Below are 21,230 nucleotides of genomic sequence, written 5' to 3'. Positions count from 1 at the left end.
TACAAAAATGATGCCTGGATTACAGGGGTTGAGTTACGAAGAGAGATTACTCAAATTAGACCTATTTGTACTAGAATTTAGAAGGCTGAGGAGTGATCTGATCAATATTAACAGGGAAAGCCAGGGTAGATAAAGATAAACTATTTCCACTGGTTGGAGATTCTAAAACTAGGGAGCATAGTCTAAAAATTAGAGCTAGACCATTCGGGTGAGATGTTAGGAAGAACTTCTTCACTCAAACGGTGGTAGAGGTTTGGAATTCTCTCCCACAAACGGCTGTTTTTGGGTTTTCTTTAAATTTTTTTTATTCTCCTTTTTCACATTTTCTCCCACATTTACATCCATCAACAAAAACAATAATCAGCAAGATATGTCAGTCCCCATAATAACAACGATCCCATCTGCCCACCAACCCCCGAACCTCAACCCGCACGTTTACATAAACAAATGACAAAAAGGAATCAGGGATTACCCGTAGTCACCCTTAATCTTACACAGCTCCTCCCCCACCCCCACCGCAGGTCTCCAGCTCCTCCCGTCCACTGCCTCTTGTAAAACTCCTCCTCCCAACCTCGGTTCCTTCCCCCCAACTTTCCACCCCGGCTAGACCACTCGGACCCTGTTCTGCCAGGCTCCGAATGGCCGCAGCCCCTCCCCCCACCTCACCACAAACCGCTGTTGAAGCTCGATCAGTTGTCAATGTTAAATCTTGAGATTTTTGTTAAGCAAAATATTAAGGGATGTGAGCCAAAGTAATATTTACAAAGTTCATATAATTTACAGTGCAGAAGGAGGCCATTCGGCCAATCGAGTCTGCACCGGCTCTTGGAAAGAGCACCCTACCCAAGGTCCACACCTCCACCATATCCCCATAACCCAGTAACCCCACCCAACACTAAGGGCAATTTAGCATGGCCAATCCACCTAACCTGCACATCTTTGGACTGTGGGAGGAAACCGGAGCACCCGGAGGAAACCCACGCACGTACGGGGAGAATGTGCAGACTCTGCACAGACTGTGACCCAAGCCGGGAATCGAACCTGGGACCCTGGAGCTGTGAAGCAATTGTGCTATCCACAATGCTACTGTGCTGCCCCGAATGTGGAGTTTGGTCACAGATCAGCCATGATCTCATTGAATGATGGGACAGGTTTGAGGAGATGGATGGCCTATGTTCACTTCTTTCCATTTGCTCAGTGTCAAATTTGATTTCCCCCGCTCTGAAATGCTTTTGGATATTCCACTACATGCTTACAATGTACAGTTGTAAGTTGGTGAATTGAATCCTTGGAATATAAGTGTTCTTTGCTACAAATTTCCAAGTGAATATTGAATCCAGCCAGACAATCTTTCACTAATAACATGCATTTGAAATTCTCTTCAAGTAATTGATGGTGGAGCAGTTGCACATTATGGGTGCTACCAATATAGTCTTCCTGGAATATGTTCCTCAGTATCGCTTGCAAAGTTTTCATGTACCTTCCTACAAATGTGATTTACACTTGGCTTGTAATACCTGGTTCCACAGGTACCAGTACCTTTAAGCAAGTGACCATTCTTGATGTGCAAGTCTACACGATAAATTTCATGTTCTGTTCAACTATAAGATGGCATTGTAGTTGAGCTTGGCCTGTCTTTCTCAACATCCCAAATATTATTCAGTAGCAATCATTGGATTGCTGGGGTATTGACCATTTTACCACTTGCACATGCAAACAACCATACATGAGGTTAACTTGATCTCCAGGTGAGACATATTTATCTATTGCCGCTAGAGAGCCCATGTCTCCCTTTTATGAATGAATACTGGTGCAGAATGGGTGGTAGGGATGGAGGGTACAATGGGATACTAAATTTTAACATTATACTCTGTAGCAGGGGCTTACACTGGTTCAGTCTGACTGCCTATATTTTGGATTTTCATCCTTGGGTTCAAACTCCTCATGGCCTTACCTCTCCCTCTTTCCCAACCACCTCCAGCCCTGCAATCCTCCAATGACTCTGCGCCACTCCAATTCTGGTCTTTCACCATGTTAGACCATACCATTAGCCGCCCAAGCTCTGGAATTCTCTCTTTAAAATATCTCTTAGCTCCTTTTGTAAGATGTACTATTTTGGCCAGGCGTTTCGTCGCCGGCCCCAGCATCTCTATGTGTCCACGTGTCACTTTTCTTTTTTTTGTCGTCTGATAATGCTCCTTTGAAGCACCTTGGGATGCTTTACATAAATGCAGATTGTTGTAATAGAATTTACAGTGCAGAAGGAGGCCATTTAGCCCATCGAGTCTGCACCGACCCTTGGAAAGAACACCCCAAACCTCCACCCTATCCCAGTAACCCCAGACAGTGACACAAGCCGGGAATCGAACCTGGGACCCTGGCGCTGTGAAGCAACTGTGCTACCGTGCTGCCCTATAATATATCAGTGATATGCATTTAGACAGCGAGCACAAGATAATAATAGATGTGAATGGCCATTTGGCCCCATGTTCGTTCATCCAGAACATCCCACTGTTTCTTAAATGGTTTCTACCTTCCGGAAATCGAATCCATGCTTTGTAGGATCTCCTGCTAAGCCTAAAACCTTTATGGATTTGAACTGGTATGACCATGTATTCTGCGATTTAATTTACCATCATCATTCTTGTAACTATTTCAGTTGTCTCTTTCAAATCATCTGGATTCATGTTTTTCCAGATGATAAACACATTTTTCAGTATTCCTTCAATATTGGGGATCAGTCTCACGAATCCTTTATGGTCTGCCTCCTTTATTTCAACAACTGGTATTGAATGTTACACTTGAAGTTTGGTCTGACCAGACGATATACTATTTGATCATTATTTAATTTGACTATCATCTTAGTTTTGTTGACTGTTGCTCTGCGTTGTTTGGATGCTGCTGATTGCTAAGATAATTATGTCTAGCAACTACTTCAATGGTGGGGAGGCTCATAGAAACAATTTGGGACCAAAGTAAGTCGCTTAGGCAAGTGCAGGTTAAGTAGGAAAGCCTGCATTGAGGTGTTAAGTGTACATTGTGTTTACCCATATCAACCACTCCAAGGTAATGTTGATGTGCTGTACAAGGACTTCCAAAAGGCAGTTGATAAAGTGCCCCACAACAGACTAGTGAACAAAGTTAGAGCTCATTGGGGGGGGGGGGGGGGGAAGGGACAGTGGCAACATGGATATGAAAGGGGTCGTGGTGAACATTATTTGGGGCTGGAGGAAGGTTCTTTAACTTTTCCAATTAATGGGCAATATAGCATAGCCTATTCACCTACCCTGCACATTGTTTTGGGTTGTGGGGGTGAGACCCACGGGGAGAGCATGCAAACTCCACACGGACAGTCACCTGAGGCCGGGACCAAACCTGGATTCTCGGCGCTGTGAGGCAACAGTGTTAGCCATTGCGCCACCGTGCTGCCCTTAAGGCTCCACAATTTAGAATGGATGTGAGGGGACGCAGAAAGGATTCACGAAAATGGTTCTAAGGATGAGGAATTTGTTATGTGCAAAAGATTGGAGAAGTTGGGACGGTTGTCTGGAGAGAAGATTTGATGGAGGTATTAAAAATTATGACGGTCTGGACAGAGTAGATGGAGAGAGAGAGACTTCACAATAATGGAAAGATCGAGAATCCAAGGGCACAGATTTAAGTTAATTGGCAGAATCATAGAATTTACAGTGTAGAAGGAGGCCATTCGGCCCATCGGGTCTGCACCGGCCCTTGGAAAGAGCACCCTACTTAAACCCACCCTCTCCCTGTAACCCCACCTAACCTTTTTGGATACTGAGGGCAATTTAACATGGTCAATCCACCTAACCTGCACATCTTTGGATTGTGGGAGGAAGCCGGATCACCTGGCGGAAACCTACGCAAACATGGGGAGAACGTGCAGACCCTGCACATACAGTGACCCAAGCCGGGATTGAAACATGGGACCCTGGAGCTGTGAAGCCACTGTGCTGCCCTAAATAAGCAATGGGGACATGAGGGAAAGCAGGTGGATAGAATCTGGAATTCACTTCCTGAGCATGTGGTGGAGGCAAAAGAGAATTGGATCATCATCTGAAAAGGAAATGGCTTGCAGAGCTATAGGGAAAAGGCAGGGGAGTGACACAGGCATAAGAGGCCGAATGGTCTCTTGAGCTGTAACCTTCTATGATTCTAAAACGAGGATATCCTTCACTGTCACCTTAACATTCATGGCGTATATAGATTGACTAATTTCCCTTTATATTCATCTGTGGAACGTCCTAAGCAATCAACTAAATATTGGGCTAGATTTGCTGGGAAAATAACAGCATGCTGTTGATGCGCAAGCTGGTAAGCAAGGTCAGGACACAGAGCGCAGGTTGCAGATCTCCACTTGTCAGTCTCTGTAAGCCGCTCCACATTTTGTTTCACATAAATGACATCTCACCCTTAACCTTCCTACTATTTCAGCGGATTGCTGGACTTGCATATTAATTGTTCCCGAAACTCCCTGCAGAAAGTTAGGGCTGGAATTCTTAACAGTTTTTAACAATGTGATAACTAATGCAATGCGAGTCAACTCCTCTGATCAAAAAAGCAAGCAATTTAAATCATTCTCATCTCATTCCATTATGAAGTAAATGGTTAGAACTTTCTCCATTTTTAAAGTTTGTTTTGTCTTTTTTTCTTTTAATCCGGTCTATAAAACAAAAAAAAGTTTGGAGGTTCAAATAAAACGTCGCGCTTTATTTAAAAGGTGTTAACCCCCGATGTTGGACTGCCTGCATGGTGACATAAAACCGTCCTCTTTAAAGTGCCCCTGCTCAGCCACGTGGCTGCTTGTGAGGTAACACTAAAACACAAGAATGCACACAACACTTAACTTGCTGGCTGCTGGCCAACTTTCATTTCTGAACCCAATAGATGTTGAACAGAAGCAAAGTACTTTGGGTGTGAGAAATCTGAAATTAATGGACAGTGCTGGGGATAGACGAGGTCAGGCAGCGTTTGTGGAGAGAAAGAAAAACAGCGAACGTTTCAGATTGATGATCCTTCATCAGTACTTGATGGGTACACTAATCAAAGAATGGACTCAATATATTTCACCATGGATGTACTCTCCTATGACTAAATTCAACAGTAGGGGGAGTAAGATGCTTAGTTTTCAGCATTCATTGGGAAAATATGGGGATGAGACTGCATTGAAATTAAATGAAAGTCACCATAGTCCCTGAAGACCAAAGGGCTCCTCATTTGAGAGAGCGCTGGCTGGTGGTGATTTAACCCGAGGATCACCTCACCTCAGGCGAGGGGCAAGGTTGAGAAAGCTGGGCCTTAGCCAGTACAGGAATTGAACCCATGCAGTTGGCATCAATCCACAGCACAAACCAGCCAACTGAGCTAACCAACCCCCTAGCTTTGAGGTGAACCTGCAGGGGCCAGTGTTCCCATACATCTGCCCTTGTCCATCTCGGTAATGGAGGTCACAGATTTGGGAGGTGCTGTCGTAAGAGCCGTGGCGAGTTCCTGCAGTGCATCTTGTAGATGGTACGCAGGGCTGCCACTGTGTCAGTGCTGGAGGGAGTGAATGTTTTAAGGTGGTGTAAGGGTGTCAATTAAGTGGGATTGCTTTATCCTGGATGGTGTCGAGCTTGTTGAGTGTTCTTGGAGCTTCCTATAGTGTGGCCTGTTTAGTTCAGTTGGTTGGACAGCTGGTTCGTCATGCAGAGTGAGGCCAGGGTGTGGGTTCTATTCATGAAGGCCCTGCCTTCTCATCCTAATAATAATCTTTATTGTCACAAGTAGGCTTACATTAACACTGCAATCAAGTTACTGTGAAAAACCTCGTCGCCACATTCCAGCGCCTGTTCGGGTGCACGGAGAATTTAGAATGTCCAAATTACCTAACAGCATGCCTTCCGGGACTTGTGGGAGGAAACCGGAGCACCCGGAGGAAACCCACGCAGACACGGGGAGAACGTGCAGACTCCGCACAGACAGTGACCCAAGTCAGGAATCGAACCCGGGTCCCTGGCGCTGTGAAGTGACAATGCTAACCACTGTGCTACCGTGTCAACCTTGCCCCTTGCCTGAGGTGTGGTGATCCTTAGGTCAAATCACCACCAGTCAGCTCTCCCCCCTCAAAAGGGGAAAGCCGCCTCTGGTCATCACCACTTATAGTGTGGCGACCAGAACTACTCCAGCTGTGGCCTAACCAGCATTTTATACAGCTCCATCATAATCCCCCTGCTCTTGTATTCTATGGCTTGGCTAATAAAGGCAAGTATCCTATATGCCTTAACCACCCTGCCCTGTCTGCAGGGATCGATGGACCTGCACCCAATGTCCCTTTGATCCTCTGTACTTCCTACGATATATTGTAAATTCCTTTGCTTTGTTCGTTCACACAAAATGCATTATTTTGCACTTTTCAGGGTTAAATTAAATTTACCACTATTCTGCCTATGTGGCCAGCCCATCAATACCATCCTGTAATCTAAAGCTTTCCTCCTCACTATTTACCCCAGCACCAATTTTTGTGTTATCTGTGAACTGACTAAACACACCTCCTACATTCATGTCCAGATCGTTAATGTACTCTACAGACATTTAAGGGACCAAGCACCAATCCCTGCGAACACCATTGGACACTAACTTCCAGTCACAAAAAAAACCTTTGACCATCATCCTCTGCCTCCTGCCACTAAGCCAATTTTGGATCCAATTTGCCAAATTGCCCTGGACCCCATGGGCACCTTCTTGATCAGTCTCCCATGATACCTTGTCAAAAGCCTTACTGAAGTCCATGTAGCCGACATCAACTGCAGTACCCTCATCTACACACCTTGTCACTTCCTCAAAAAATTCAATCAAATTTTTAAGACATGATCTCCCTTTGACAAAACCATGCTGACTATCCTTGATTAATCCTCGTTTTCCCAAGTGGAGATTAATTCTGTCCCTCAGAATTATTTCCGATAGTTTCCCTACCATTGAAGTTAGACTCACTGGCCTGTAATTTACTGCTTAACCCTACCACCCTTCTTGAATAATGGTACCACATTAGTTGTCCTCCATTCCTCTGGGACCTCTCATGTGTCCAGAGAAGATTTGAAAATTGGCAGAACCTCTGCAATCTCCTCCCTTGCCTCCCATAGCAGCCTGGAGTACATCCCATCTGGGCCTGGATACTTATCCACCTTTAAGCCTGCTAAAACTGTTAATACCGCCTCCATCTCAAGTACGACACAGTCCCCTCTCTGATTTCTATACCTGCATTGTCCTTCTCCATAATGAACACAGGTGCAAAGTACTCATTTCAAACCTCACCTACATCTTCCGGCTCCACACAAATGTTGCCACATTGTTCCCTCATGGACCCTATTCTTTCCCTGGTCATCCTTTTGCCCTTAATATACCCATAAAAAACCTTTGGATTTTCCTTTATTTTACCTGCCCGTGTTTTTCCATGCCACATCTTCACTCCTAATTTCTATTTCAAGTAACATTCTATACTCCTCTAGGGCCTCCTGTCTTTCACCTTTACAGGAACATGTTGGCCCTATACTCTATTTCCTTTTTTAATGAATCCCACAGATCTGATGAGGATTTTCCTACAAGTTGCTGCTCCCGGTCAACTTTGGCCAGATCCTGTCTTGTCCTGGTAAAATTGGCCTTCCCCCAATTCAGAACGTTAATTTCTGGTTCATCTTTGTCCCTTTCCATAACCAACTTAAATCCTTCTGAGTTATGGTCACTGTCATCAAAATGCTCCCCCAATGAAACTTCAACCACTTGTAGGACTTTCTTCGTAGTGGCATAAAAATCTCTCCTGGATGCATTTTAAGAATTCCATTCCCTCTAAGCATTCCCTCTCAGCCTTCCAGACTGATTTGTTTTTTCTGAGACCCATTCCCCTGTCAAATTAGTTCAAACCCTCCTCAACAGCACTGACAAAGCTCCCTGCCCAATGCCAATGGCAACAGCACTGACAAAGCTCCCTGCCCAATGCCAATGGCAACAGCACTGACAAAGCTCCCCGCCCAATGCCAATGAGCTTTTGAAGACTGACATCCGTGATACTGGGGAGATCAGGAGGAAGCCGGGTTGGATCCTACACTCGCACTTCTGACTGAAGATGGTTGCAGATGCTCCAATCTTACCGTCTGCACTGAGGTCCCCCCCATCATTGACGATGGGGATATTTGTGGAGTCTCCTCTTCCAGCAAATTGTTCATCCACCATGATTGTTCATGTCCAGATGGGGCAGGACTGCAGAGCTTTTGGGATAATTTGGCTCTGTCTGTCTGTTGCATGCTGTTTGGAATGCAAGTATGTTGACACCTCATTTTTAGATATTGATCAGCTAAGTGCAGAGCGTGATTGTGACGGTACGTGGCAACCAGAAGCAGGTTTATTTGTCCATGTTTAACCTGATTCCAGGAGACTTCATGGGATCCAGAGTCGCTGCTAAGGCCTCCCGGGGGAACTCCCTCCCGATTGTATACCACTGTGCCACCACCTCTGGTGGGTCTGCCCTGTCAGTGGGGTAGAGTGGTGTCCGGCACATTGCCTGTAAGGTAGGATTCCGTGACTATTTCAGGCAGTTGCTTGACCAGCCTGGGGATGGCTCTCCCAATTTTGTTCCCAGGTGTTAGTAGGAAGGACTTTGCAGGGTTGGCAGGACTGATTGGGAATGTTGCTGTCACTTGTGAACCAGATGCATTTTTATAAAAATGCTCTTCATGGTCAATACTGCTGGGACTACCTTTTAATTCAAGATTTATTGATTGAATTTAAATTCCACCAACTGCCATGATGGGAATTGAACCCATGTCCCCAGAGCATTGTTTTAAAAATTAATTGAATGGATGTGGACTTTGCTGGATTAGCCAGCATATATTGCCTATCCCGAATTGTTCTTGAGAATAGTAAGAAGTCTTACAACACCAGGTTAAAGTCCAACAGGTGTGTTTCAAACACTAGCTTTCGGAGCGCTGCTCCTTCCTCAGGTGAATATGGTGGTGAGTTGCCTTCTTGAATTGCTGCAGTCCATATGGTGTAGGTACACCCACAGTGCTGTTAGGGCGAGAGTTCCAGGAATTGTGAACAGCGATATATTTCCAAGTCAGGATGGTGAGTGGCTTGAAGGGGAATCTCCAGGTGATTATGTTCCCATGTGTCTGCTGCCCTTGGCCTTCTAGATGGTCATGGGTTTGGAAGGTGTTGTCTAAGGAGCCTTAGTGCGTTCCTGCAGTGTATCTTATACATGGTACACACGGCTGACACTGTGTTAGTGGTGGAGGGAGTGAATGTTTGGGGATGGGATGTCAATCAAGTGGGCTGCTTTGTCCTGGATGGTGTTGAGCTTCGAGCGTTGTTGGAACTGCACTCATCCAGGCAAATGGAGAATATCCCACGCCTTGTAGATGGTGGACAGGCTTTGGGGAGTCAGGAGTTGAGTTACTCGCTGCAGGATTCCTAACCTTGGACCTGTTATTGTAGCCACAGTATTTATATGGCTAGTCCAGTTCAGGTCCTGGTCAGTGGTAACCCCCAGAAATTTTTTTAGTGGGGATTCGGTGATGGTAATGCCATTGAATGTCCAGTGATATTATCCACCATTGCCGCCCCTCCTAATCCACCAATCACAGTTAACACTGGGTCCATTAATTAAATAAATGATCAATAAATTAATCAAAAATGCGAGTGGTTGGCAGCCCCTGGTGGGGCAGTGTAACTAAAACAAAACCTCAAAGGAAACATAACTAACTAAACCAAAACATCACTCCCAGGGGTGGTGATACACTCCAGCTCCCACAGAACCCACTAGTCACGGAGGGTCTGAAGCGCGCCGGCGGACATCGCACACTCCCCCTCCAAGGCCGCCTGGCTGCAAACGTGGCCGTGGTAGAGGGGCTAACAATCGGGTCAGACGCCCCCCTCTGCCTGGACCCATTAATGACCAACTTGGCCAGGCACAGGCACAGGCTTACGAGGAGGTCCACCAAGCCCCTCTCTGCACCAGGCGGTCGAAGGTGAGGAGCGTGGGGGTGAAGTGCAATCAAATGTTGAGGAGCTGCCCCTTCAAATAACTAAAATGGGGCCGCAACCTATGGCAATTTACATAAACGTGGAACACGGAATCCTCTTGGCCGCAGAGAAGGAACGCAGTTTGGGAGTCCGTGAACCACATTAACCTACGGTCGCAGAGCACTGCTGCATGCAACACACTCCAGACCGGGTCCCTGATGGAAAAGGGGAAGACTCCCACTTGGAGAGCCGCCACTGGGGAGCTCCCTCACCCCCAGGCACTGGATCTATAAGTAAATCCCCAGCTATAGCCCACCTGCATACCACTGAACACAATTTGTATTCAATTAACAGAAGTCAATTTTTTTGAATCCATTACATAATATAAGAATATTGTATGAATCTGACCATTTATGTTATAGATCGAAGAATCAGATTACTTTTTGATGACATCAGTTGGTATTTACTTTATTTTTATACATTTAGAGCACCCAATTATTTTTATTTCCCAATTAAGGGGCAATTTAACGTGGCCAATCTTTGGGTTGTGGGGGTGAAACCCACGCAGACACGGGGAGAATGTGCAAACTCCACACGGACAGTGACCCAGGGCTGGGATTCGAACCCGGGGCCGCAGCGCCGTAGGCTGCAGTGCTAACCACTGTGCCACGTGCCGCCCTACTTGAAATGAAAATGAAATGCTAATCGCTTATTGTCACAAGTAGGCTTCAAATGAAGTTACTGTGAAAAGCCCCTAGTCGCCACATTCCGGCGCCTGTTCGGGGAGGCTGGTACGGGAATCGAACCGTGCTGCTGGCCTGCCTTGGTCTGCTTTAAAAGCCACCGATTTAGCCCAGTGCGCTAAACCAGCCCCTAGTTGGTATTTACTTTAACTGATTTTCCAATCTCACTTAATATTTATGGATGAAAATTTGTCCTCACCAACATCCACACAAACAGAGGCACCACATGAAGGACCATCGATGCTGAAAGATTTTCCCCACCTTATTGCAGAAACATTAAGTCCATCTGTAGCATCCTTTCTTTCAGCTTGTGTTGGTCAGCAGTAAGGTACTACAAGTGACATGGCTCACCTGGGATAGGCGGGGATATCAGCCAGGGTTCCCAATCCTAATGCTGGCCCCTGGGTGGAAAGAGGATGGATGCCTTCTGAAGAAAAGAGGGCTAAGACTGTGGTGGCTTCCGCAGTCGACAGCCTGACAAAGGTCACAATCTAGACTCACAGGCGGAGAATCAAAGAATCCCTACAGGGCAGGAGGAGGCCATTCGGCCCATCGGGTCTGCACCGACTCTCTGAAAGAAGGGTCTATCCCTGTAACCCGCTTAATCTTTGGACACTAAGGGGCAATTTAGCATGGCCAATCCACCTAACCTGTACATCTTTGGACTGTTGGAGGAAACCAGAGCACCCGGAGGAAACCCACGCAGACACAAGGTGAACGGCAAACTGTACACAGACACTCACCCAAGGTTGGAATTGAATCTGGGTCCTTGGTGCTACGAGGCAGCAGTGCTAACCATTGTGGCGCCCAGGATAGTAGAATTAGGTATAAGAGTGTGGGTAAGTAATGACGGCAAAACCTATTCCAGAATGGAGCTCATGCCTTCAGACAAGGAGGAAGAGATCATAGAATTTACAGTGCAGAAGGAGGCCATTTGGCCCATCGAGTCTGCACTGGCCCTTGGAAAGAACACCCTACTTAATCCCACACCTCCACCCTATCCCCGTAACCCAGTAACCGCACCTAACCTTTTGGACGCTAAGGGGCAATTTATCATGGCCAATCCACCTAACCTGCACATCTTTGGACTGTGGGAGGAAACCGGAGCGCCCGGAGGAAACCCACACACACATGGGGAGAACATGCAGACTCCGCACAGTCACCCGAGGTCGGAATTGAACCCGGGTCTGTGAAGCAGCAGTGCTAACCATTGTGCTAACGTGCCGCGCCGTCAAAGGAGAAAAATGCAGGAGGTAAGCTTTGGCTCAGCTGTAATTCGTCCACAGTTTACCAACATTCTCGATGACTAGGCATCATTCATGATCATGGGTAAGATATCCACGGAATGGACTTCCGGCTGCGGCGATGCGGAGCTAAGCCGCACATTTCGGCAGCTCCCGCTAGAACGGACTTTTGGGCTCTCCGGAGGAGCCCCAATGGAACTTTTTTGATCTAATCCCGTGTGGGAAGGTGAAGTAAGGTCCCCCTTCCGTCGTGTAAGGGGGGGACTAGAAGTGGAGGGACAAAAAAAGAGGCTTTGGAGCAGCGACAGAAACGAGGGGGAGAAAACAAGATGGCGGAGGGCGGAGATCGAGCAGCATGGGGGCCGAACCAGCAGGAGTTTCTCAGGCGCTGCGTGGAGGAGCTTAAAAAGGAGGTGCTGGCGCCAATGCTGTTGGCGATCGAGGGGCTGAAGGAGACCCAGAAGGCCCAGGCGATAGAGCTCCGAGAGCTGAAGGAAAAAAACTAATGAGAACGAGGACGAGATCCTGGGCCTTGCGGTGAAGATGGAGGCGCATGAGGCGCTGCACAAGAGGTGGGCCGAGAGATTCGAAGTCCTGGAGAACAGGTCGCGGAGGAAGAATCTCCGGATTCTGGGTCTCCCCGAAGGAGTGGAGGGGGCTGATGCCGGGGCGTATGTGAGCACGATGCTCCATTCGCTGATGGGTGCGGAGGCCTCTCCGAGCCCCCTGGAGCTAGAAGGGGCTCACCGGGACCTGGCGAGGAGACCCAAGGCTGGTGAGCCGCCAAGGGCGATAGTGGCGAGGTTCCATCGCTTCGCGGGCAAAGAGAGTGCCCTGAGATGGGCCAAGAAGGTGCCGAGCAGTAGATGGGAGAATGCGGTGATCCGAGTCTACCAGGACTGGAGTGCGGAGGTGGCAAAGAGGAGAGCTGGCTTCAATCGGGCCAAGGCGGTGCTGCATAAAAAAAGGGTGAGATTCGGAATGCTGCAGCCAGCGCGACTGTGGGTCACTTATCAGGACCGACACCACTATTTCGAAACGCCAGAAGAGGCTTGGGAAGAGTTTCTGAAGGGGAGACAGTGAGGAATGTGGGCGTTGGTGCTGGAGGGAGGTGAGACTCGGGGATGGGGGAATTAGGATAAGGCCGCAACAGGAGCTGCGCCACAGGGGGCGGGGCTGGCTTCGGAAAGCGCGGGCTTTTTCCCGTGCTAGGGAGCGGGGGGATGGAGGAGCGCAAGGAGGAGGAGGGATTTCCACACTGGGGGGGGGGGTTAACGGGAAGGCGAGGGAAGCCGGGGTCAGCAGGAGTCAGCTGACTTACGGAAGTATTATGGGGGGAGCAAAAGAGCTAGATTTGGATCTAGCGGGGAGGGGGGGAGAGGGGGGACAATAGGGTTGCTGCTGCAATGGCCGAGGGGGAACTGAAAATGGAAGAGGTGGTCGGGGCGGGCGTTCCCCATCTGGGGGACTGGAGGGTGCGGGAGACGCGGGCACGGGACTGGCCTAAAATAGGAGATGGCTAGTCGGCAGGGGGGCGGTAGCCCCCCAATCCGGCTGATCACGTGGAATGTGAGAGGCTTAAATGGGACGGTTAAGAGGGCCCGAGTGTTCGCACACTTAAAGGGACTGAAGGCAGACGTGGTCATGCTTCAGGAGACACATCTGAAGGTGGCAGATCAGGTCAGGTTAAGAAAGGAATGGGTAGGACAGGTGTTCCATTCAGGGCTGGATGCGAAGAATAGAGGGGTGGCAATACTGGTGGGGAAGCGGGTGTCGTTTGAGGCCAAGAACATAGTGGTGGACAACGGAGGCCGATACGTGATGGTGAGTGGTAGGTTGCAGGGGACGGGCTGGTATTGGTAAATGTATATGCCCCGAATTGGGACGACGCTGGATTCATGAAACGTATGTTGGGGCGTATTCCGGACTTGGAAGTAGGAAGTTTGATAATGGGTGGGGTCTTCAACACGGTATTGGACCCAGCACTGGATCACTCCAGATCCAGGACCGGAAAGAGGCCGGCTGTGGCCAAGGTGCTCAGGGGGTTTATGGACCAGATGGGCGGAGTAGATCTGTGGAGATTTGCCAGGCCTTTGGCCAGAGAATTCTCCTTTTTCTCCCATGTACACAAGGCCTACTCCCGGATAGATTTTTTTTGTTCTGGGCAGTGCATTGATCCCGAAAGTGGAGGGGACGGAGTATTCGGTTATAGCCATTTTGGACCACGCCCCGCACTGGATGGAACTGGAGCTGGGGGAGGAGAGGGACCAACGCCCGTTGTGGCGGTTGGATGTGGGACTGCTGGCAGACGAGGAAGTGTGCGGGAGGGTGCGGGGGTGTATTGAAAGGTATCTGGAGGCCAACGACAATGGGGAGGTGCAGGTGGGAGTAGTATGGGAGGCGCTGAAGGCGGTGGTTAGGGGAGAGTTAATCTCCATCAGGGCTCATAGGGAAAAGAGAGAGGGCAGGGAAAGGGAGAGGTTAGTGGGGGAGATTTTAAGGGTGGACAGGAGATATGCAGAGGCTCCTGATGAGGGACTACTCAGGGAGAGACGAAATCTCCAGACGGATTTCGACCTGCTGACCACAGGGAAGGCGGAGGCACAGTGGAGGAAGGCACTGGGGGCGATGTATGAATATGGGGAGAAGGCGAGCCGGTTGCTGGCATATCTGCTCCGTAAGAGGATGGCAGAGAGGGAAATAGGTGGAGTCAAGGATGGAAGGGGTACTACGGTGCGGAGAAAGTGATTGAGGCATTCAAGGCCTTCTACGAGGAGCTGTATAGGTCCCAGCCCCCAGGGGGAAAAGAGGGGGTGCGACGATTCTTGGACCAACTGAGGTTCCCGAGGGTGGAGGAGCAGGAGGTGGCTGGTTTGGGGGCGCCAATTTGGGTGGAGGAGCTGGTTAAAGGACTGGGGAGCATGCAGGCAGGGAAGGCCCCGGGGCCGGATGGGTTCCCGGTGGAGTTCTATGGAAAGTATGTAGACCTGTTAGCCCCGTTGCTGGTAAGGACTTTCAATGAGGCAAGGGAGGGGGGGACCCTGCCCCCGACAATGTCGGAGGCGACGATCTCTTTGATCCTGATGCAGGATAAGAACCCACTGCATTGTAGGTCGTATAGACCGATCTCGCTCCTCAAAGTAGATGCTAAGTTGCTGGCAAAAGTGTTAGCTACGAGGATTGAGGACTGTGTCCCGGGGGTGATTCACGAGGACCAGATGGGATTCGTAAAGGGTAGGCAGCTAAATACCAATGTGCAGAGGCTACTGAATGTGATTATGATGCCATCGGTGGAGGGAGAGACGGAGATAGTGGCACCTATGGACGCGGAGAAGGCCTTTGACCGAGTAGAGTGGGAGTATCTCTGGGAAGTGTTGAGGAGGTTTGGGTTCGGGGGAGGATTTATCAGTTGGGTTAAGCTCCTGTGTAGAGTCCCGGTGGCGAGTGTGGTCACGAATCGGTGGAGGTCGGAGTATTTCCGGCTGTATCGAGGGACGAGGCAGGGGTGCCCCCTGTCCCCTCTGCTGTTTGCATTAGCAATTGAACCTTTGGCCATGGCGTTAAGGGAGTCGGGGAAATGGAGGGGGTGGTCCGAGGGGGAGAGGAGCATCGAGTGTCGCTGTACGCAGACGACTTGTTGCTGTATGTGGCGGATCCAGTAGAGGGGATGGTTGAGGTCATTCAGATCCTAAGGGAGTTTGGAGACTTCTCGGGCTATAAGCTCAATGTGGGAAAGAGTGAGCTCTTTGTGGTGCATCCGGGGGATCAGGGAAGAGGGATAGACGACCTACCGTTGAGGAGGGCGGAAAGGTGCTTTCGATACTTGGGGATCCAGGTAGCTAGGAGCTGGGGGGCACTGCACAAACTTAATTTGACGCGGCTGGTGGAACAGATGGAGGAGGACTTTCAAAGGTGGGACATGTTGCCACTCTCGCTAGCGGGCAGAGTACAGTCGATTAAAATGGTGGTCCTCCCAAGGTTTCTTTTTGTATTCCAATGCCTCCCAATTGTGATTACCAAGGCCTTTTTTAAGAGGGAAGGCAGGAGCATTATGGGATTTGTGTGGGCGAGCAAGACCCCGAGGGTAAGGAGGGGGTTCCTGGAACATAGTAGAGATAGAGGAGGGCTGGCGTTGCCGAATCTGGGTGGCTACTACTGGGCAGCCAACGTGGCGATGATCCGTAAGTGGGTGATGGAGGGAGAGGGGGTGGCATGGAAGAGGCTGGAGATGGCGTCCTGCAAAGGAACGAGCCTGGGGACGCTGGTGACGGCACCGCTGCTGCTCTCGCCGACAAGGTACACCATGAGTCCGGTGGTGGCGGCAACGCTAAAGATCTGAGGGCAGAGGAGACGACATAGGGGCGCGATGGGAGCCTCGGTGTGGTCCCCGATCAGAGATAACCATCGGTTTGTCCCAGGAAGGATGAATGGGGGGTTTCAGAGCTGGTATCGGGCAGGGATTATAAGAATGGGGGACCTGTTCATCGATGGGACGTTTGCGAGCTTAGGGGCGCTGGAGGAGAAATTTGGACTACCCCCGGGAAATGCCTTCAGGTACATGCAAGTGAGGGCGTTTGTGAGGCGGCAGGTGAGGGAATTCCCGATGCTCCCGGCACAGGGGATTCAAGACAGGGTGATTTTGGGCGTATGGGTCGGAGAGGGCAAGGTGTCAGCGATATACCAGAAGATGAAAGAAGAGGGGGAGGCTTTGGTAGAGGAGCTGAAGGGTAAATGGGAAGAGGAGCTGGGGGAGGAGATTGAGGAGGGTCTATGGGCTGATGCCCTAAGTAGGGTTAATTCCTCTTCCTCATGTGCCAGGCTTAGCCTGATACAATTTAAGGTTGTTCACAGAGCGCATATGACGGGGGCGAGGCTGAGTAGGTTCTTCGGGGTGGAGGACAGATGTGGGAGGTGCTCAGGAAGCCCGGCGAAGCATGTCCATATGTTTTGGTCATGCCCGGCACTGGAGAGGAGTTGCGAGAACAGTATCTAAGGTGGTGAAAGTCCAGGTCAAGCCAAGCTGGAGGCTAGCACTATTTGTAGTAGCGGACGAGCCGGGAGTGCAGGAGGCGAAAGAGGCCGGCATTCTGGCCTTTGTGTCCCTGGTCGCCCGGCGAAGGATCTTGTTAGTGTGGAAAGATGCGAAGCCCCCCAGTGTGGAAGCCTGGATAAATGACATGGCAGGGTTTCTCAGGTTGGAAAGGATAAAGTTTGCCCTGAGAGGGTCTGTGCAGGGGTTCTCCAGGCGGTGGCAACCGTTCCTAGACTATCTCGCTGGAGTCCGGTCGACAGCAGCAGCAACCCAAAGGGGGGGGGGGGGGAGAGGAGGGGGGTACATCTCTTTCTGGGGGGGGGGAAGAGGGAGGGATAGGGAATGGGGGTTCTTCGGGGGTGGGGGGGCATCTGAGCAAGAAAAACATAAACGATCCGGAAAACTGATATGTACGGGAGGAATCCAATGTACAAAGTTCTGTATCATATTGATTTGCCATGTTTATGTCTTGCTATGCAAGTTTTTTTCTTCTTTTTTGTAACGGGCGGGGGGGGGGGGGGGGGGGGGGGGGGTTATATGGTTGAAAAATCTGTTAAAAATTCTTAACAAACATATTTTTTTTAAAAAGATATCCACGGAATCATACTCCAGCGAATCAACATCCGTACCAAAGGAGAAAATCAAGGACCACTTCCAAGAATTTTAATTTGGAAACACAGTAAGGCATGGAAGTGAGGTTTAATTTAAATGATACACTCTGATGTGCCACAGTCAATAACTGATCTCTCATGTATGTCAAATGCATTTTATTAGTGTGCTGAACCACGTATTGCTACTATATATATATATTTACTATTATTCGTTATTCATCCTCCTGTTATTCACCACTGTATATATGTTCACTGTTGTTCTTATTCACTGTTACTTACTGTGGTTGTGTTGATGCTTCTGTTGGCTCCGCCTGTGGCTCCGCCCCTCAGGGGAGGTATATAATTGGCAGACCTGTGGCCAGCTCTCAGTGCGGGAACAGCAGCAGGCTGGCATACTTCTTAGCTTATTACAACCACTGTCCTCTTCTAAAACTCGACTCATGTGAATTGATGGTCCATCAATTAGGTTCCTAACAATTAAATTCAGGCACTGTTGGGGCGGCATGTTGGCGCAGTGGTTAGCACTGCCGCCTCACGGCGCTGAGGACCCGGGTTCAATCCCGGCTCTGGGTCACTGTCCGTGTGGAGTTCGCACATTCTCACCCTGTTTGCGTGGGTTTCACCCCCACAACCCAAAAATGTGCAGGTTTGGTGAATTGGCCACGCTAAATTGCCCCTTAATTGGAAAAAATGAATTGGGTACTGTAAATTTATTTTTAATAAAAGAAAAATTCAGGCCCTGTTTAGGAATCAGTACTGTCTGAAAGCTGAAGCTCGCTTGATGTTATTGTAAAGGTGATTGTACACATTGTATAAAAATAATGGACAATAGATGGAGGTAATCCCATCTCACTTAGTGTCATCACCAACATCCACACAAACACAGGTGCCACATGAAGATGATCGGGACCATCGCTGCTGGAAGGTTTTCCCCACCTTGTTGCAGAGACAATAAGCTCATCTGTACCATCCCTTTTCTCAGCCTGTGTTGGCCTACTTCTAACACGGCATTGTTAACATTGAAGGCAACAATTAAAAATAGCGCTGCCGGTTCCAAATTATTTTTCCCTCTATTGATAATGAAAAATAATTTTTTCAACCTGGGAGCTGAGTCGGTGCAATTTATTTAGGTTAATCGTCACTGATTGTCTGATGATAGGATTTGTTCTGAAAGTTAATCCCTCTTGATGCCTCTTTAGGTGCTAATGATTATAAAGACTGTCTGAAGGCTCTTGGAATTGTTTCTCACACATTGTACAACAATGCACTGCTGCTGTTACATTAAGGGACAGCCCATATTTTCAATCTATACTCCCAGCAAGGGATTATTCAGCTGGAGCCAGATGGCAAGACTTTTAAAAATAAATTTAGACTACCCAATTAATTTTTTCCAATTAAGGGGCAATTTAGCGTGGCCAATCCACCTACCCTGCACATCTTTGGGTTGTGGGGGTGAAACCCACGCAAACACGGGGAGAAAGTGCAAACTCCACACGGACAGTGACCCAGAGCCGGGATCAAACCTGGGACCTCGGCGCCGTGAAGCAGCAATGCTAACCACTGCACCACCGTGATACCCCCAGGTGGCAAGACTTGATGTATGTAAGGCGATGATGGGAGAAATGCTGCCCATCATTTGTGTAGCGTTGAGTGTAAACAGAGTACACTAACATTCCACATTTTACAATAATGGAGCCTTTGTTGCTGCGTTGCTCTGTTAAACACTCCAGGCATTTTTGGTCTTTGGCCTGCCTGTGCTCAGGTAACGTGTTCTCAATATTTGGGATATTGCAAATGGCCTCAGAACTCCAGCCTGGGGAGTGGAAAACTCAGCCAGGATTCTGGCTCCTGGGTATAATTGAATGATCAAGAGTGTGTGTGTCACGAGGACGAGTTCAGAGTGGGCTGCGATTCTATCCACAGTTGAAATGTCAGCTAATTTTCCGCGATGCAAATGAGAGGAACGACCACTGGGATGAAGTGGCGGCGGATGGGTGTTGGTATCCATTTTTATTGTCACGTGCACCAAGGTACAGTGAAAAGTATTGATCTGCATACAGTCCAGACAGATCGTTCCATACACGAAAAAACCCATAGGACGTACATAAATACACAATGTAAATACACAGACACATGGAACTGCACCAAAGCGAGGCTCAGGAGCTTTGGTGGGTGGTGGTGGAAGAAAAATAAACTGGGGAGAAAGCACATATCACTTTCCAACAACAATTGGTGTTGCATTTTTAATGCAGTAAAACGTTTCAAGGTTTTTTGTGGGAGTGATAGCAGACAACATTTGACACCAAGTCATGTAAGTAGATATTAGGTCAGCTAACCAGAAGCTTGGTCAAAGAAGTAGGTTTTAATGAGCGTCTTAAAGGGGTCAAGTTGGCAGAGAAATTTTGAAGGCTTAGCACATGACAGCTGAAGGCAGGGCCTCATTGATGAAGCGATTAAAATGGGTTTTGTGCAAGAGACAAGAATTGAATGATCTTACAGATGTTGGAGGATTGTAGGTCTGGAAGAGGTTATAGAGGTAGGGAGAAGCAAGGCCAGGCAAGGGATTTGAAAACAATTCAATATAGTCAATGGTTGCAAGGTCTAAATCTTATCATTTGTTTAATCCAATTTCTCAATAATTTATTTGAAAACAACTATTGGCAATGTGTGTGGTGTTCTTTGTGATTCTGATCTCAGGATGGATTTTGTAGTGTAGACAAAGACCACAGAAGCTAAGTTCATTAACAAAGCTAACATTTATTTACACTACTTATTAAAGTTTGACCACTTACTCCTATAGTAAACAATAATCTAGTCATCTATTAACTAGTCTCTACACTCCTTCTACAACTGTACCCTACATTTTCTCTTTTTTTTTAAGAGTACCCAACAATTTTTTTTCTCCAATTAAGGGCCAATTAACCTCCACATGTTTGGGTTGTGGGGGTGAAACCCACGCAGACAGGGGCAGAATGTGCAAACTCCACAGGGACAGTGACCCAGGGCCCGGATTCGAACCCGGGTCCTCAGCGCCGTAGTCCCAGTGCTAACCACTGCGCGCCGTGCCACCCTCTCTCTCATTGCTCTTCTGCGGCCTTCTCCCAGAAGTCTGTGAGTCAGTGTTGCATCTAGCTCCATCTAGTGGTTAATTATGATATGACATTAACCCTTTGCATTCTGAACATTTCACATAAGGTCACACTGTGCATGAGGTTAGAGTAAACTACTTGTGTGCAGTGGTTACCACAGCTGCCTCACGGTGCTGAGAACACGGGTTCGATCCCGGCCCCGGGTCACTGTCTGTGTGGAGTTTGCACATTCTCCCCGTGTCAGCATGGGTCTCACCCCAACAACCCAAAGATGTGCAGGGTAGGTGGATTGGCCATGCAAATTGCCCCTTAATTGGAAAAAAGAATTGGGTACTCTAAATTTACTTTTTTAAAAGAGTAAACTACTTGCAACTACTCTGATGGGTGTGATGATTTTGTTGAAAAAAAGCACAAGTAATAATAATAATAATCGTTTATTGTCACAAGTAGGCTTCAATGAAGTTACTGTGAAAAGCCCCTAGTTGCCACATTCCGGT

Source organism: Scyliorhinus torazame, chromosome 1 (assembly GCF_047496885.1).
Source record: "Scyliorhinus torazame isolate Kashiwa2021f chromosome 1, sScyTor2.1, whole genome shotgun sequence".
NCBI lineage: Eukaryota > Metazoa > Chordata > Chondrichthyes > Carcharhiniformes > Scyliorhinidae > Scyliorhinus > Scyliorhinus torazame.
The sequence above is the reverse complement of the archived record's forward strand: the minus strand, read 5'-3'. Positions refer to the sequence as shown.